Genomic DNA, 19,087 nt, shown 5'->3' with positions numbered 1-19,087 from the left:
CGGTAGGTGCAGAGCCCGCCAACTCTGAGTGGCTGAGTCGAGAGAGGCGACATTTCTGGAAGCTGCAGGAAAGCGCGCGAGTGGCGGAGGTGACGTCACTTGGGGTGGGGCGTGATTAAACTAGTTCGCTGTCGGCCGCGGAGGGATTACGCTGAGGGAAGAGACTGTTGCGGTGCTTCTGCACGTCCCGCGCGACCCGAGTTGGAAGTCTATGTGCAAAGGAGTGACATGGTGGGCGGGCGGGCGGGCGAGGGTCAGCCTACCCTGCTGGCGGAGGGTGCAATGGAGTTGCTTGGCGGGGGCGACTTTGAGGAACCGTGGTGTTGGTGACTGGGCCGCGTGAGGCTTCCGTGGGCCGCCCTCCTAAATTCTCAGTGAGAGTCGACCTGCCCGAGTGCGTACTCACAAAGGGTCACCACACACGGAGCTGCCCCTCCCTGTCTCCCCAACCCCCTTCTTCGAGGCCAGGGGCTTTTTCTGTCCGGATTCTGGGACTTTTCTGCTCCTTTCCTTCCTCCCAGATCTTCTAACGGTAAGGGGAGTAGCCGAAGCACAGGGAATCAGCTGTCCACCACCCATTCTAACTAGTAAGCCTCTGTTCTGAGTCTGCCCCCTGACTTCTGGCTCCTGCCTTGTTTTAACTTACGATAAAGGGGGAGTTTCTCATTTAGTTTGTTAAGTTTAGGACTCTGCTTTTCTAGGAAGGCCTAGTGGTGTAAGGGACATCGTGACCACGTGTGCGATTTCCTAGTCTGCATTCTGAATCTTGGGGGCCGTGTAGTCTTTTCAGTCAGTTGGTTCTAGTTCTAGAATATAGTACGCAGTTTCTGACCAGTTCTTAACTGAGTAACCATCGGCAATTTCGTACCTTTTTTTTGTTTGTTTTCCAGTGATCTCAAACTAAATGGTCATATTGTGGAATAATGCTGATCATTTTGATAGGATGGTATACAGGAAACAATTCCTGTGTACTAAGAAATACTTCAGTAAAAATGATTTTAGTTTTTGATACTTATGAATGCAAATGGTCAAGAAATCCACAGGGAGTTTGTTACTTTTTTTTTCAGACTGAAATATATCCTGGTTAGTTTTTGTTTACTGTTTTTGTTATATTAGATCAGCCATTTTCAACAATTTTCATTTCACAGGACACACAAACTAATTACTAAAATTCTGCGGCATGCTCGAAAATAATATTTTTTCCCGATCTGATTTTAAAAATAGGTATAATTTTGACTCATTCATACTGGATGGCTATTTTGTTGGACATTTTTTAATTTGATAGGCCAAGAGAAAAGAGGTCAATGCCCCTAAGTAGCCAGGTATTGGTTGCATATTTTAAAAATTCTTGCAGCACACCTGTTGAAAATCGCTGTACTAGATTATTAATGTGCTGGTGTATTGTTATAACATCTAGCTAATTAGGTTTTTTAAAAGTTATAAAAATATGAGAACGTGTATTTCCTCCTGAAACAGTAGCTAAAACTCAGTTTTTCTTGTTCGCCATTGCTCTTTCCATTTTTTTGAAGTGGAGCACACTTTTGGTAGACACTTGCTAAATATGAATGTCATAAATTGAACAAAGTAATTGATTCAGTTAAAATGTAGCTAAAATGTTAAGATTGAAAAGTCAACATTCCCAAACTGAGTTATATAATCAAACATCGTTGTCTGTAAAGTTGATTTGTAGTTTTTTAGTGTAAATTTTATTTTATTTTTTGGCCAGGAAAAACTATGTAATTGTAACAAAGTGGGGTGGAACTTGGGTTGTGAAAAGAAATGAAGGAATTTTAGTATATGTTCCAGAGTTTTTCCTGTGCAAAAAGGTAGGAAAAGTAAGAAAAAGGAAGGATATTTATGTAGAACGGTCAGTCAGGAGAAATTAACTACAAAATTCATTTGTTTATCTTAGAGGAATGGTACCATGTTCAGAAAATTATATACATTTCTTCTTTATTACTGGTGTATTTGTAGTGCTTTTTTTTGTACTACACTGGTCCCCAAAAGAGTACTCTTACCTTCCAGTAGGATTAAAGCTCATTGCTTCTATCCCCTTTCAGCAGTGTGGTACAGATTTTATTTATTTCCATTTAAATACTAACATGATCTAGTCACAGGAAGCTTTTATTAAATTAATCACCAACGAGCAGCTACCATAGCAATAGTGTTGCAGGATTAGGATTTTCTTTTTCTTTTTTCCATTTTCCTATTCTCACAATGTCAGCTTTTGCCCCCTCTGCTAGGGTGGATTCCTAAATGACAAAACAAATCTTCAGCCAAATCTGGGATGTAAAAACTGCCTGCTTGTTGTTCTAGTCTCATCAAAAACCATATTTTCTAGCAGCAGCTTTATGAGTACAGTCTATAATTTTTTAACCTGATTCCAACATTCAGAAGGCTTTAAAACCCAAAAACTTTTTAAGCTTGGAGACAAAATTCATTTGGCAGCAAATATGGCCTGAACTACGAAGAAGTTATATATGGTGTTATCACACTTGTTTTGCTGAAGAAATAATTATGTTTAATTATGGGGTGTGGCCCTTGGCCACTGGTATATTAGGTGTTATATAATGGTTTGTTTACTGTATGACATTTTTAAAGTTTCAAGAAATTATTTTAAAGCGCATCCATACCTTGGGTTTTAGTTAAGGAATGTGAACATGTATTAATATTTTTGGCAATACAGTTGTGCTAGGCATTTGTATATTTAAAAAATTAATACAGGTAAGTTCTTTTCCTCAGTGAATTTACTTGAGTTAGGAGGATAGAAAAAAGTACACTTATCATACTGTACTATGTTTGTTCATAGAGGTATGCATAGCCTCTTAGTGTAGCTGTATAGAAACCAAACTAGATACTAGTCATCTGAAGGTTTGAGATTATTTTGTACTTAAGACTCTTAAAATTTGGATAGAACGTGACAACCCATTGTGAAGCATAAACTTACCTAGCTCTGTTTTGCCCACACGGAATAAGACAGTATGATAAGGAAGAGTGATAGAGTAGATACTGGAATATCTGGTTTCTAATACTAATTCTTCTCTGTGATCTTACACATGTCACTTAATCTTCAAGGCCTTGATTTACACTGTGAGAAGTTTGGAATAGATGAGTCTCTTAAGGAAGGTCCCTTTTAGTCCCAACATTCTACTTGCAGGTATTTACCTTTAGACTATACTTTTATACTATACTAGACTAGACTACTTTTTATAAATGTTTTCTGTTAAGAATATGATCCTATTTCATCTTGAACTGCTGATCTACATTTTGTGTCTTCCTTTGGATTAGGTAATACATTCACATGGTTCAAAATTCAAAAAATGAAAAAGATAAGCAGTTAAAAGTCTTCCTTCCATACTTGTTCCTCAACCACCAGTTCTTTGCCAAGGAGTCAGCTAATGCCAACAGTTAGTTATATATTTTTCAAGACAAAATTTTTGCATGTACAAGCAAATAAGTACTATATATATTTTATTTATCTCTCCCCCCTTTTTTCACATAAATGCTACATACTGTGCGTAGTTTATTCTGAATTTTTACCGATTTTACAAGTTCTATCATTACATAAAGTGTTTCTTCATTCTTTATGGCTGCATAATATTTCATTGTGTGATGTACCATTTCATCAGTCCCTTCCTTTTGTATATTTAGGTTTTTTTCTGATTCTTATTTAAGGTATTAATACAATGAATAACTTTGTACATTCATTATTTTCCATGTATGTGTATATATTTGTGCCCAAGGCAATGGCATAGCTCTGTTGGAGCAATGACATATTTAATAAAATGTCATTTAGTAACCAATAACATAAACAGATTGGTAAATTGGGGTCTCAACAATGTGTTTCTTGGGTTCCATCAACTTCAACTTACAAATGTTCCCTGTGCCAGTATAGTAGAGTGGTATACTGGGGTCAACACCCTACTTGGTTATAAAGTAAACATGAAATAAATCACATGACCTAAATGGCTGCCTCTTCATTTGAGCCTTTGATGATGCAAGTGGATTATGTGTAGGGACCTTGACCTAAACAAAAATTTTGATTTTTAAACATTCAAATCCTGCAGCACAGAAAGACTCAATGAGAGGTATGTAAGAATTGGGAGTGATGTGACAACAGGTTTGTCCTTTCCAGCTCAGGCCCACTTCACAGTGTATGCTCATTAAGTGTTGTTTAAATTGATTTTTTCTTTTTTTTAGATTTTTTTGCCAAGCACATATACTTGTAGTTGAATTTGTGTATGATATAATTTCTCTTTTTGGGGTGATACTGCTTATCTTTTATTTATTATTTAAAATATACTTGATTGATTATAATATTACAGTTGTCCCATTTTACCCCCCTATATTGCTCTCTGCCCTGCACCCCCTCTCCCACCAGCATTTCCCCCCCCTTTCTTAGTTCACCTTCATGGCTCATATGTGTAAGTTCTTTGGCTTCTCCATTTCCTACACTGTTCTTAATCTCCCCCTGTTTTGTACCTTCTGTTTATGCTGCTTTTTCCCTGTACCTTTTCCTCCATTCCCCCCTCCCCCTCCCCACTGAGAATCCTCCATGTGATCTACATTTCTGTGATTCTGTTCTTGTTCTAGTTGTTTGCTTAGTTCGTTTTTGTTTGTTTTTTTAAGTTCGGTTGTTGATAGTTGTCTGTTGTCATTTTACTGTTCATAATTTTGATCTTTTTCTTAGATAAGTCCCTTTAACATTTCATATAACAAGGGGTTGGTGATGATGGAACTCCTTTAATTTGACCTTATCTGGGAAGCACTTCATCTGCCCTTCCATTCTAAATGGTAGCTTTGCTGGATAGAGTAATCTTGGACCGAGGTCCTTGCCTTTCATGACTTGAAATACTTCTTTCCAGCCCCTTCTTGCCTGGAAGATTTCTTATCAGAAATCAGCTGATAGTCTAATGGGCACTCCTTTGTAGGTAACTGTCTCCTTTTCTCTTGCTGCTTTTAAGATTCTCTCCTTAATCTTTAATCTTGGGTAATATAATTCTGATGTGCCTTGGTGTGTGCTTCCTTGAGTCCAACTTGTTTGGGACTCTCTGTGCTTCCTGGACTTCCTGGAAGTCTATTTCCTTTGACAGATTGGGGAGGTTCTCCTTCATTATTTTTTCAAATAAGTTTTCAATTTCTTGCTCTTGCTCTTCCTCTTCTGGCACCCCTATGATTCAGATGTTGGAATATTTAAAATTGTCCTGAAGGTTCCTAAGCCTTTCCTCATATTTTTGAAATCTTGTTTCTTCATTCTGTTCCAGTTAAATTTTTTTTCTTGCTCCTGGTCCAAACTGTTGATTTGAGTCCCGATTTCCTTCCCATCACTATTGGTTCCCTGTACATTTTCCTTTACTGCATTTTGCATAGCTTTCACTTTTTCCTCTTATTTTGTGACCATACTCAACCATTTCTGTAAGCATCCTGATTATCAGTGCTTTGAACTGTGCATCTGATAGGTTGGCTATCTCTTCATTTAGTTGTATTTTTTCTGGAGCTTTGATCTGTTCTTTCATTTGGGCCATTTTTTTTTTTTTTGTCTTGGTGCACCAGGTACATTATAAGGGGTGGAGCCTTAGGTATTCGCCAGAGCAGGGCACTGTGTGTCGCTGCTTTGTGGCGCTGTATGTGGGAGAAGGGTCAGAGAGAGAACAATGCCACTTGCTCTGCATTTGCCCAATTTATTCGCTTGCAAATATGAGACTGCCCCGGTCCTCTAGCCACCATCTTGCTGTGCTCTGGCTGCCAATCTCCACCCTTCTGACTGGTCTTAATGAATGTTTCCTCTTTAACCTTTGGTTGTCAGACTTTTATACAGTTCGATTTTCTGGTAGTTCCGGTTATTTTTTGTTTTTTAAATTTGTTGTCCTTCTGGTTGTGTGAGAATCAAAATGTATCCACCTATGCCTCCATCTTGGCCAGAAGTATATGGTGTAATTTCTGTATATTCTTTCTTTACCAATAAGAAAGCTAAGCCTAAAAGAAGTAAACAATTTACCCAGATTTGCACGACAAAGTGGCAGAACTGGGACTAGAGCCTACATGTTTTTTCTAATCCAGGACTTTTTCTAGTATATCACATGCTCTCATAATTTTAACATGTGTTTAACAGATCTGAGCATGCCCAGTGGTTAAGGACTACTTTAGATACATTTACCATGGCTAGGCTCAAGCCGGGGTGTCCAACCTGCGGTCCAGGGGGTGCATGCATTTCAGGATGGTTGTGAATTTACTTAAAACATGAGATTTTTTTGTGATTACATGTTGCAGTATATTTAATGTGTGGCCCAAGACAGTTCTTCCATTGTGGCACAGACACCCCAAAAGATTGGGCACCCCTGTGAGCAACCTGGAGTTCAGAAAGCAGCAGTGCTTTCTTCTGGTGGCAAAATAATGTTCTATAAGTGATTAGTGAAGTAATTACACAACATGTTGATTAGTAATCAGGAGGGCTCCAAAGAAAAAAAGTTAAAGCTGATATGGAGAAACACTTCTAATTGGGACATATGTGTCACTTCCAGATCAGTTTATCAGCTATAAGAACAGGAAGGAAATTAGAATTATTTGGAAACAGAGTCTTATATTCCCCGGAGTTCTTACTATCACTTAATTTAGACAGGAAAACCATCGGAAAAGGAGAGGTGGTGATAGAAATACTGGCAAATGTGCTGTAGTAATTGTATTCCCTTGAAGCTGCCATTACAACCCCTGACATTACTATCACACTTTTCAGGCCTTAACTCTGCTGGCTTGTCAAGCTGTACACTCTATTTGAGCAGCCCTGTGCCCTCTACCCCCACTCCAATTCCTTACTACCACTTGCTGTCTGTTTTCTTCTTTTATACATATATTGTATGTCTCTACTAGGTTGTGAGCTCTCTGAGGGCAAGGACTACGTCTGTCTTGTTCACCATTACATATGTATTGCCTGGTATATAGTACATGTTTTTAATGAATGGATGATCTTAGTGATTCCCGATTCCCAATTTATGTGGCTGTCTAAACTTAAAATGAAAGAATTTCATCAGTGTATTACCCTATGTACTCATATTCGTTACTTCAGGTTGGTTTGATAGAAGAAGTATTTGTAACATATGCTCATTATATTGAGAAAAATATTAACTTATTCGTGAATGTTCAAGGAAGTATGCTAAATGCTGGATGAATACAAAGGTGAATAATGCATATTATCCTTATCCCCAAAGAGAAGTAGAAACATTTGTAAATAAGTAGCTTTCATCTAAGGCAAAATGAAATGAATGCTAAAGAGAGTTGTACAAGCAATGGTCTGTAGCAGGAATGAAATGATTAATTTTAATTATAGGAGGGGCCTCTTAGAATTGAATTTTGACTTCGGTGATGAAGATAGAAAAATAGAACTGAAGTCCCTCTATGCAGAATAAAAAGGAATAAATGTTTAGATTCTTTTTTTAAAGTCCTAAAAATAGTGATATTTACCACAAAAAGTCTTATAAAGCATTGCCATAAAGTAATCTTTAAAAATGTCAGTTATTAATAAAATTATTCTGGTCTTATTGCTGAGTAATATTTATTGTATAGATATACCACATCTTTATCCATTTATCATATTGCTTCCAGCATAGGGAATATTACAAAATAATTTTGTAATAACTTTGTACAGTGATAGATGTTTACTAGACTTAACTTGTGGTGATCACATCATAAGGCATACAAATAAATGTCAAATACCTAGGTTGTACACCTGAAACTAATACAATATTTTATGCCAGTTATGCTTTAACAAAAAATTGTAAAATGATAACCATTTTACTCAATTCATCCTATGAGATCAACCCCTTTATTTTACTGTTTCACTCATTTTATTTAGTTATGAACTCATAAATATGCAATTTATAATTTAGATTTCATTTAATATATGAAATAATTTTAGGCTTTGTAAAAGCAAAAATAGAAATGCAACTTAGAGGGAACTTGAAGTGATCATTGAATTAAAGAATATAAGATTCATGTGTATAAAAAGCATTTATAGCCCTGGCCTGCGTGGCTCTGTTGGTTGGGCATCATCCCATGCACCAAAGGTCTATGGGTTTGATTCCTGGTCAGGGCACATACCTAGGTTGCAGATTCGATCCCCTAGTAGGGGCATGTACTGGAAGCAATTGATCAATGTTTCTCACATCGTGTTTCTTTCTGCCTCCCAACCCCTGCTTCTCTTTCTAATATCAATAAATGTCCTTTTTAAAAAAAGCATTTATATAAAAAACATTCTCTTTTTAATGCTTTCCAGCAGTGGAAAAGAATAATTTGAAGATTATGGCAGAAAATGTTTTAACTGAATGCCTCAATGTGCTTTGGAATTCTAGCAATAAACATTGTTGAGTCAGTTTGCATTTTAAGTTGCTAAAAGAATGCACATTAAAGAATTTATACATGGAAGACCAGTTATAGAAGCCCTAATAAGCAAAATTTTTATCAGTATTTAAGCTATTTAGTACACAGAAGAGTGTATAGAGCATATGATCTGGCACCAGACTAGTGGGCTTGTTTGGCCGTTATAATTTCCAGTCATGTAGGCATATTTAACAGCAGCTTTTATGCTCAAGTATCAGGAAGGCACTATTTTGCTAATCAGGAAAGAAATTTCAGAGAATTCATTTTACTTCTCAAATGTAATTTGTCATGATTAATCAATAAAATGATGTTTGGTTTAGATGCTGATTAGCTTTAAGATGAGACCTCCCATGAATTCTTATAGCAATCGAGAGGTGGTAGTATATTTTTTCTGAGTATGGAGTATATAAATCCTGAAAGTTACTCACTTGGCAGTCACACGAAAAGAAATTTTGGAATAAATTATTTTCTGAAAATTCAAGGGCAGAGAGGAAAGTTGGAAAATGTTCATTTTAGGCTATTGTGCCAGGAATAATAAATGTTTATTACCTTCCAAAACTTTCACATAACAAGTTAAATGGCATGACAGAAAGAATCAGCCAGATCTATTTTATAAGAGGTCTTTTCAAATGTCATTCATAGAGGCCAAAGATACATGATAGCCAAATGCAATGCAAAGACTTTGATTAAGTCATGATTTTGGTGGGGGTAGGGAGTTGGGGAGGGAAACTGCTGTCAAACACATTAGGGGAATTTGGATAATTTTTGGTTTCCTAGGTGTATTGATGGTTATTACCATTATTTAGGAGAATGGCCTTTTTTCTTTAATGAGGTGTATCCGAAGTGTATTTAGAGGTAAAATTATCTTCAATATGTGTGTGCATAAATGTGTACATATAGGAAAAACATAATATGATAGTGTTAAATGTTGAATCTGTGGTAGATATAAGTTGGGGGTTATCATACTATAAACTTTTCTGTATGTTTGAGCATGTAAAGCAATAAGTTGAGAGAAAAGAATCCCCTCCAGAAAGATTTATCACTCACGCCTACTCTCAGTTCTCCTACCTCAGGCCTTCTTCACCTTCATAGTAGTATCTTCTACTGTCCTCCTCTTTAAACATTGGAATGCCTTAAAGCTCTTCTCAGTTTGTATTCAACCCTAAATAATCTTACCTGTCCTATAGTTTGGAACACTAGATGCTAAGCTTCCTAAGTTTATATCTTCAACCCCAACCTCATCCCTGAACTTCAGATTCATATATCCATCTGCCAAGATGTGCCAAGTAGATAGAATTTTAAATTTAATAATGTATAAAACTGAATACTTGAGTCACATCAGTCACTTTTGGTCACCCCCAAAGAAAACAAAACACCTGTTCTCTACCTGCTACTCCCACATTCTTGCACATCTCCACAGAACAAGATGAGAGACCTTGCTCTTTGATTCCTCTTTTTTCTTTTGTGCTGTACATTTAACCCCTCAGCAAATATGGTAGGCTCTACTTTTAAAATATATCCGGGATCTAAGTGCTTCTCCATTTCTCACCACTACCATCTGAATCCAAGCCACCATTCATTCCATCATAGATTACAACAGTTTCTCAACTTTGGCACTATTTGACATTTGGGGACAGTACTTCTTTTGGAGGGAGTGGGCTGTTCTGTGCATTGTAGGATGCTTAGCAGTATCTATAGCCTCTTCCCACTGGATGCAAGTAGCAACCCCTCTTCCACAGTTGTGACAACCAAAAGTGTCACCAAACAGCTAAAATGTCCCCTGAGAGCAAAACTGCCTCCAGTTGAGAGCCAGTGGATTATAGCCATGGCCTCCTGTTCTTGCTTCCTTCCCTCCCTATAGTTTATCCTCCATCTAACAAGCAAGTTGTGTAAACACGTAGATCATTTCATACCTTTCCTCAAAACATTCCAGTGGCTTCCCATCTCATTAGGATCAAATCTATAAATTTCTACAGATTCCTTTTCTGCGTGCACACACACATAGGTGAAGATCACTTTTTTGTGTGTGTAGAGCTGTTTTCTTGCAAGTTATCAAGGGCACCCTTTCAACTAGATAAATGCAACCTTTTACCCTGCCTTATTTTTCTTTACTGCATAATTTATCAATGCCTTACATATTGTAGTTGTTAAATAAATGGTAAGTGAAAAGTACAATGGTAATGTACACAAGATGCACAATTTTAATAATGTACACAATTGCAGTAATGTACCAAGATAAGTGCTAAAATTTCAAGAAAGGCTTAGCCCCTAACCTAGCCCCAGAAATTGAAGGGTCTCCCAGAAAAAAAAAGATGCTTAAATAGAATTTACTCTGATAGTATAGACAAGAGAGAGGTCAGTAACAGTAGAGAAGGAGGAAGAAGAGTGGTGCAAATGATTAGTTCAGTTTTGAACAGATACCAAGGTACCTCCATGAGGAAATTGTTCTCTCAGGTAGTTAAGAGGAGTCTTGATCTCAGGAGGAATGGTGGGACTATAGGTACAGATTTTGAAATAATAGCAATGAGGGGATGTTTACATTGTCAAAATTGGAAGGAAAGCTTTGTTATTTAGTATGATGAATTAAAGTTGAATCAAATGCCTCAGAGTGGGGAAATGAAAGGGTAGAGACTGCTGACCTGTTTCTCTTCGACAAGGGGAACGAAAAAGATAGGGTTATCTGGTCATCTGTACTTTAGAACTCGTGGTCTTCCTCAGTGCTTACCAAAGTGTTGATCAAACAAATAGGGCCTGCTAGCTGTGACAAGTCACATAGGTTCTAGGATTATTTTAACTATTAGGTATTGAAAAATCACTTTTTCAAACTTGGAGGTCTTTGCTTTAAAGTATGGTTTATAATGTGTTCTTTTTATCTCATTCTTAAACTTTTAATTTGGGATTGTAAACTGTGTTTTTAGTATAATCAAAATAGTCATTTGTTGTACAACAAACCACTCCAAAACTTTGGGGCTTTAAAAAAAAAGGGTTTATTATTGCCCTGGCTGGTATGGCTCAGTCAGTTGGGCATCGTCCTACAAACCAAATGGTTGTAGGTTTGATTCTGGATCAGGGCACATACCTAGGATGCAGGTTTAGTCACCAATCAGGGTGTGTATGAAAGGCAACTAATCAGTTTCTCCCCCTCTCTTTCTCCCTCTCTTCCTCTCACTCTCAAAAAAAAAAAAAAAAAAAAGCATGTTCTTGGGTGAAGATTTAAAAAGGGGGTTTTTTTATTTCTCATGATTCTGTAGGTAACTGTGAAGTTCTGCTGGTCTCACCTGAGTCTGCTCCTGCAGCTGCAGTCAATCTAGTATGTGCACACTGTGTGTCTGGGGCTCATGTGCTGCTTGTCAGCTGGGCTTCTTTGTCTCCCAGAGGTCTCTCATTGGTAGTCTCTCTCAGACTTTCTAACATGGCAGCAGAAGTGTTCAAGAGGATAAAAGCAAAAGGCTTCAGGGCTTCTTCTGAGACTGTCAGAAGTTGCCAAACATCACCTCAACTGCATTCTACCATACTGTTATTTATGCAGATTAACTCATTTAAACCTTACAACTATGCTATTAAAAGTAGATACCAATGATACCTTAATTTTTAACATGAGGAAACTAAAGCCCAGCACTATTTTGACCCGAGTACAGGCAAGCCACAGAACCAGACATGGGTTTTAATCTCTTTACTTATCACAAATTTATTAACATTAATGTATCTGATCCTAATTCCTCAACTGTAAAATGGTGTTAATACTCCTATAAAGAATTATTTTTAGGATTTAATACTTTGATTTCTTTTTTTAAAGATTTTATTTATTCACCTTCAAAGATGGGGGAAGAAAGGGAGAAAGAGAGGGAGAGAATCATCCATGTATGGTTGCCTTTTGCATGCCCCCAACTGGGGGACCTGGCCTGCAACCTAGGCATGGGCCTTGACTGGGAATCAAACCAGTGATACTTGGTTCAGAAGCCAGCACTCAGTCCACTGAGCCACACCAGCCAGGGCTAATAATTTGATTTCTAAAGTGCCTAGCAGAGCATATGATAGAGAGCAGGTGCTCAAAAATGTTAGTTTCACACTTCCTCTTACTCTTCTCAAGTTTCTTTATTAGATGAGGAAATGTTTTTGTACATGCTATTTGTCTCATTATCCTAAAAATATTGCGAATGTCCTAGCCTAGAATTATTATTAAAGGCGACTGTCATTAACATTCCAGTGGCAGAGTGGCAATAAAAAATATTCCATTCCAATGCAATTAGTTATTTGAAGACTGCAATCTTAGCTGTTCTACCCTAAGGTGTTAGTGGCTGATGATCACCTAATATATTACTCTCCCAGAGGTTACTTACATTTTCAGAGGAAATAAAATGCCAGTGAAGGGATAAAATAGAATTTTAGGTTTTGTGGCAAGCCATTGAGGAAACTAAGATTAGGAAAGATTTTTTTATGGTGTTCTTGTGGTCTACCTGTCACCATGGGCCGGCTTTGGCATATTACCAAGTAACTCACCACACTTTGTACATTTTATAGATTTGGGTTTCCACAGAAAAAAGAGGAGATGCCTTTAAATAAATTCATATCATCATGCTATATTATTTTATTTGCATATATGACATTTAGATAAACACAGATGTAATTACTGTACTATAAATAAAACTACAGTGTGACAAATTGAGATTTGGGGCTGTTAGGGGCTGAACTGTGTGTACTTCCACCCCTGCACCGCCCAATTCATATACAGAAGATTTAACCCCACTATCTCAGAATGTAACTATATTTGGAGCTAAGATCTTTAAAGAGGTGATTAAGTTAAACTCTTTATGGCAGGCCCTAATCCATTATGACTGGTGTCCTTATAAGGAGATTAGGACACACATGCACATGTACTGTGAAGACCACATGAAGATCCAGCAAGAAAGTGACCATCTGCAAACTAAAGAGGCCTCAGAATACATCAAAACAGATGACACCTTGATCTTGGAATTCCAGCATCCAGAATTGTGAGAATATAAATTTCCGTTATTTAAGCCACTCAATTGTGATATTTTATTATGACTGCCTTAGAAGACTAAGACAAGGCCCATTTTCCACCCTTTCGTACAATATTTAATGTTATTTTTTCAAAACCAAAAATTTTTGGTTTAGGAAAAACAATTAGGAATGGATTATAGGAACCATTTTTTTAAAAGAGACTAAGTTATATGATCTGGTTTTTGAAATAGACCAGGTTAGAAGTGTCATCTTATCCTTTATTTTATCCCATAACCATAACCCCTTTTCCTTTCATTTCTCTATCCTTTTCACCCTGCCCTATACCACTCTATCCCATTGCAACATGAATGCATACCAGATGGCTGGCTCTTTCAACTTCAGTCTTTATATTTTCAGGTATATTCTCAAGCCTTAGCTATTTTTCCGAAGCAGCAGGTAAATTTTCCAAGTTGTTTCTCTATCTTCACTTTGTAAAAGACACGTGAGTAGCCTGATTGAAGAAGGAAAGAAGGCTTTAAGCATTTACAGAGCATCTATTTTATGCTAGGCACTATGTTACTTTACATAAACCATCTCCTTTAGTGAGAAAACAGCAGTGGCCTAATTTGAAAAAAGAAGGAAAAGCAACTATGACAGCCTTGTGACATCACTTTGAAACTTTTGAGTCTTTGGCCATTGCCCTACTTTTTATATACTTACCCTGCCATTATCCAGATCCATAGTACTTGTTGGTTATGAAAAATAGCCTAATTACAGAGTCCAGCAGAAGTAACGCCTGCTTGATTGTGGTTGGTAGGGTATGTGAATGTCTCACAAGATGGAGAGCAATTTGAACATTTCATCTAAAACGTCGTATGGTGTGCTTGAGTGTAATATTGTTATGTTACAGAATTACATGCTTATAATCTTGTAATAAAAGATTGTATAATTAAAAAGGGGCATTATTTGTGCCAGACCCTGTATTTAAATCTCTAGATATAAATTATTTTGTGAGATGTGAAAGCAGCATATTCGTGGAGTATCCTTAGGGAAAGGCCCTGAAAAAGCCAGGGGGCTGCTGCTAGTGCTTCTGAAAGTATGTTGTTGACAGTCATAAGTAATTGACATGCCCATGCCCCCTTCTTCATGGAGAGTAACTGAAGGAAAAATGGAGAAAGTTGCTAATCCCTGGACAATTATAACAGTTGTAATAGTCAAAAGGGATAGCTAACCCTAAGTACATTGGAATCATGCCTGATCTGGTGTAAAATATCTTCTACCTAGTTGTGAAAAGACTTTGAAATAGTATTCCATAGACTTGGAATTCTGAAGAAAAAAGGAGTTCAAGTGAAAAGATTAACTCCACACATCAGGAGTCAGCAAAATATGGCCTCTGGGTTAAATGTGTAGTGAGGCCTGTTTTTTTATGTCCCTTGGACTAAAAGTGATTTTTACATTTTTAAAGAGTTGTTAAAAACAAGAGTATGTGATGGAGGTTGTATATGGTCCACAAAGCCTAAAATACTTATTATCTGACTCTTTGCAAAAAAGTTTGCCATTCCTTTCATGTAGTTATGGAGGATATGTTTTGTGTTTTCTGTTGAAAGATTGGTGATATACTGTAAACAGTAAAATGTGAGAAATCATCTTGAACATTTGTAGTATTTCATAGAATTATTCCATTTTAGACTGGATAGAATGTTAAGAAATCATCTTTCTTATATTTGCTAGGGCTGCTGTAACAAAGTACCACAAACTGGGTGGCTTAAACAACAAAAAATATATTGTCTCACAGTTCTGGAGACTAGATATCCAAAATCACTATGTCAGTCAATATGGTGGGTTCATCATGAGGGCTGTAAGAAGGAATCTATTCCAGGCCTCTTCCTAGCTTCCAGTGGTTTGCTGGAAGATTTTGGTGTTTTTTGGCTTGTTGACATTATCATTCCAATCTTTGTCTTCAGGTTTACATGGCATTTTTCCTGTACATTTCTGTTTCTGTCCAAATTTCCCTTTTTATATGGACACGGTCTTAGTGGAGCATGGCCCACCCTAATGATCTCATCTTAACTTGATCATTTGCTAAGACCTTATTTCCAGATAAAATCATGTTCACAGATCCTGAGCCTTAGGACTTCAGCATCCTTTTGGAGGATACAATTCATCCTGTAACATTTTCTCCTTTGTTTTACAGATAAGAACACAGGTCAAGAAAGTATAAAGAAGTCATTCAGGTCCTACAGCTATCTATGTGAAGAACTAGAATTAAAATGTAGGTCCTCTGTCTGGTCCACCTTGTTCACCTACATGCTTTACACCATAATATACAATTGATTAGTTATATTATTCCATGTTTCATATGCCTTCACTATTCACAGAAGAAGAATAAACTAGAGATGGATCAGAATTAATCCATCATTTCCATTACAGAAATAAGCACATTATGCGCTAATTTTACATTAAATTATATATGCCATCTTTGTATATTTAGTTTAGAAAGAATTGATCAATTGTCTGTTACTGGAGAGTGTCCGAGTGTACGTGCACAGTGCAAGCTAGGTGGTGGTGGTTGGAAGTTTGTAGAGAGTATCCATTGGTGTGGATCTATGCATTGCCTATTGCAACAGTATTGCTGAGCAGGTGTTCATCCAGAAGCTCTGTATTCAACTTCCTTTTGACTTTTGACACATCACTTTCTTAAGCCTTAATTCCCATTTCTTTAAGAGAAGGGATGAGATTTTCAGAAATCTCTTATAATTCTAGAATTCTAAGATTCTAATTCTGAATGTAATGAGACCCTCTTGCAGTATCTGTTGGTTGGGGACCATACATTTAACTTTATACTAAGGAGATAGGCTAAACTTCTTTACAGACTGAAACTTACCTGGTCTGGAGCAGTATATATGGGTATTAATTGTGGGGCCCCGGTGTCTAATTATAAAAACTTGGTAAAGCTAGAATGTACTAGGTGTACATTCTAGTGACGTTTGATTATAAGAGGGAGGAATATTGCCAGGTTGTCATTTTTCTCTTGCAAATACTAGCCAGATTTCTGACTAGAAAACAAAATTTAAAAGGTTGTATACCCAGAGATAACCTAATATTTCTTATCACTGGCATCCCAAGGAACGGAGTTTCATTGTACCTCCTTTGCACTCCCTTGGTATTTTCTACATCTTGTACAGCCTTTTGTGGTAGTTAGCCCGCAAGATGGCCTCCAATGACTCATGCCCTTCATTACTCATGTACTCCCTGCCTAAATAGGATCGACTTCTGTGACCAGTAGGATATTATGGAAATGACATTGCTCTGAAGATATTTTTAATCGACTGTGATTGATTAACTTCTATGAAGGCTAGAGCCACCTGGGTTGCACCTGTTGCTTCTGTTGGGAAAGGTATAAATTACCTCTACTATTTTATTTGGATATAAAGGCAATATTTTAAATAGGTTTTCTTTAAAACAAAGTATTTTAAAGATGAAACAAATACAGTTGTCTATATGGGGGATAACATTTTAACAAGTATCTAAGCACAACAGGATCAAAAAGAACTGTTGGAGTTGGCCGTCTTTAGAGAATTTACTGAGAAAGGAATGCCTTTTATTCCTACTTGCTTGTATTTTTAATTGAAAATAATTTCAAACTTACAGATAAGTTGAAAAATAAAACATGAACACCTGTGTACCTTTTATCTAAATTCACCCATTAAGATTTTGTCTCTTTTGCTTTATTATGTATGCTTCTCTGTGCTCTCTCAATGCTTGCATCTGTAAGTACTGTGTATATATATACATGTACTTGTGTATGTATTACTTTGGGAAAAGTCCAGCCATTATTAATATAATGTGAATGGTTTGCACAACATTGATGTAACCTGGCAGGCAAGGATAGTGGATTGGAATGCGCGTGCATGAACAATGATGACTTCCCTGTACTACTCAGTGGGAGCAGTAGATGCCATTGAGTGAGTGTATGTACTATGTGGCTGTTGCATTCAAAATGACTGAGCAAGTAGAGCAATGAATCTGCATCCAATTTTGCATTAAGCTTGAACATCCCTCTGTGAAAACTATTTGGGTGATTCACAAGGCAGCAGCTATGGGTAACTGGTGATTAGTAGCTTCATCACGACAATGTGCCTGCTCATGCATCACATCTCATGCAGAGTTTTTGGTCAAAACATCAAATCATCTAGGTGACTTAGCACCCCCTACAGCCTAGATTTGGTGCCCTGTGTATACAGACACACAGGATATTTATTCTAAATCATTTAAGGGTAGTTTACACACAGCATAGCCCTGGACCCCTAACTTCTTAACTGTGTAATTCCTAAGAATTATAGTTAAACTTCAGTAGGTTTAACAACCTCGTCAGAGACTGGAAGTTAAGATAGATTTTGTTTTTTTAATGCTTGAATGTTTTAACTGTCGCACTTGTTCTGTGCTGTGTGACATGCCCAGGAATTCACTTTAAAAAATAATACACTGAGTTTTTAATTATTTACCTATTTATTTATGCATCATTCCTAACAGTATCACAGGTGAATGTTTTGCATTAGTTTAAGGTGTGAAAGGTGTCTCTTTAACCTGAAGATAAAACAACTTTGCATCTTTTGATGCTGTGATCTTAATTATGGTTTTGTTCCTGACTCTCTGCATGTGCCAGAGTCCTAGGCAATTACTTTCACCTGATGACTAACCCATTCTAAGCCACTCAACTTTGTGACTTTGGTTTCAGTAGGGGAATGTCATGCATGGGCTTCCCAAAATATTCTTATTTGAAATTGGAAATAGCATACTAATATGCTAAAGCTGGAATTATTTCTTATAAGAATACCACTAAAGATAATTTGTTTTTTCCGAACATAACATAGGGGGATGAGTATGGCTGTACTATTGTAGATATTCTTGATCCTTGACTAAAATTGTATTACCTAGGAAGATTGATATTTTCATGTGATTCTCAATATAAGAATAAAGAAAATGTAATAGCTATGTATTCTAAATTCTGTATTATACTTTGTTAATACAATAGCTAAATACCAGCCCAAAGCAAAGGAGCTGTGAATTTTTATTATTGTCAGAAACATGGCTTCAAAAGACACCTAAAGAACAGAAAGGAATTCAAGAAGACCCAGAAATCTCACATAAGATTGAGGAAAGGTTTGTGTGTGTGTGTGTGTGTGTGTGTGTGTGTGTGTGTGTATCTTTATATGTATCCCTCTATGTTGGTAAATACCAAAGAGAAATATTTTATTGATAAATATATATTTTAATCAAAATAATTTTCTGAGAGGAAAGGAACACATACTTTTTAACCATGGAGTTAAGTGTAGTATATAAATATAATTGATCTCACATACCATGTTCATGCATAGGAAGAATTAATGTCATTAAAATGTCTATACTACCCAAAGTAATCTATAGATTCAATGCAATTCCTTTCAAAATTCCAGTGACATATTTCACAGAACTATAACGAATAGTTAAAAAAATTCTGTTCTGGGGACTTTTATGTTGAAATATATGTAAAGCATGTGTAGCAGTTTAAAAATTTTAAATTATTTAAATTGTTTTAGATGCTTCAATTGTATTATATGTGATTTACCTTTTACATTTGTTTGAATTCTTAATCTGGGGAATGTACTTGTACTGGAGTTTACTGTTAGTTGTTTTATTGTTTCTTGTTGGAGAGTTATGATATAAAAGACTATTCTAATGAAAACATTAAAATTTACAATTTGACATACAA

At 36.6% G+C, this 19,087-nt stretch overlaps 1 long non-coding RNA gene across 2 annotated transcripts; it reads left to right on the top strand.

Annotated features, from left to right (window-relative positions):
• The first annotated feature begins 295 nt into the window (after positions 1 to 295).
• LOC123822645 lies at positions 296 to 17,288 on the top strand. 2 transcript variants are annotated; one of them, XR_006786395.1, is made up of 3 exons: positions 296 to 394; positions 15,530 to 15,607; positions 16,600 to 17,288. It is a non-coding gene; the product is annotated as an uncharacterized LOC123822645 (long non-coding RNA). The 2 variants fall into 2 exon arrangements; XR_006786394.1 differs by lacking the exon at positions 296 to 394 and adding an exon at positions 13,259 to 13,364.
• The last annotated feature ends 1,799 nt before the right edge of the window (positions 17,289 to 19,087 follow it).

This window comes from Phyllostomus hastatus, unplaced genomic scaffold, assembly GCF_019186645.2.
Source record: "Phyllostomus hastatus isolate PE091 unplaced genomic scaffold, TTU_PhHast_1.1 phas_contig_41, whole genome shotgun sequence".
NCBI classification, from domain to species: domain Eukaryota; kingdom Metazoa; phylum Chordata; class Mammalia; order Chiroptera; family Phyllostomidae; genus Phyllostomus; species Phyllostomus hastatus.
Note: the sequence above shows the minus strand (reverse complement) of the source record. Positions and strands in the feature narration are given on the sequence as shown.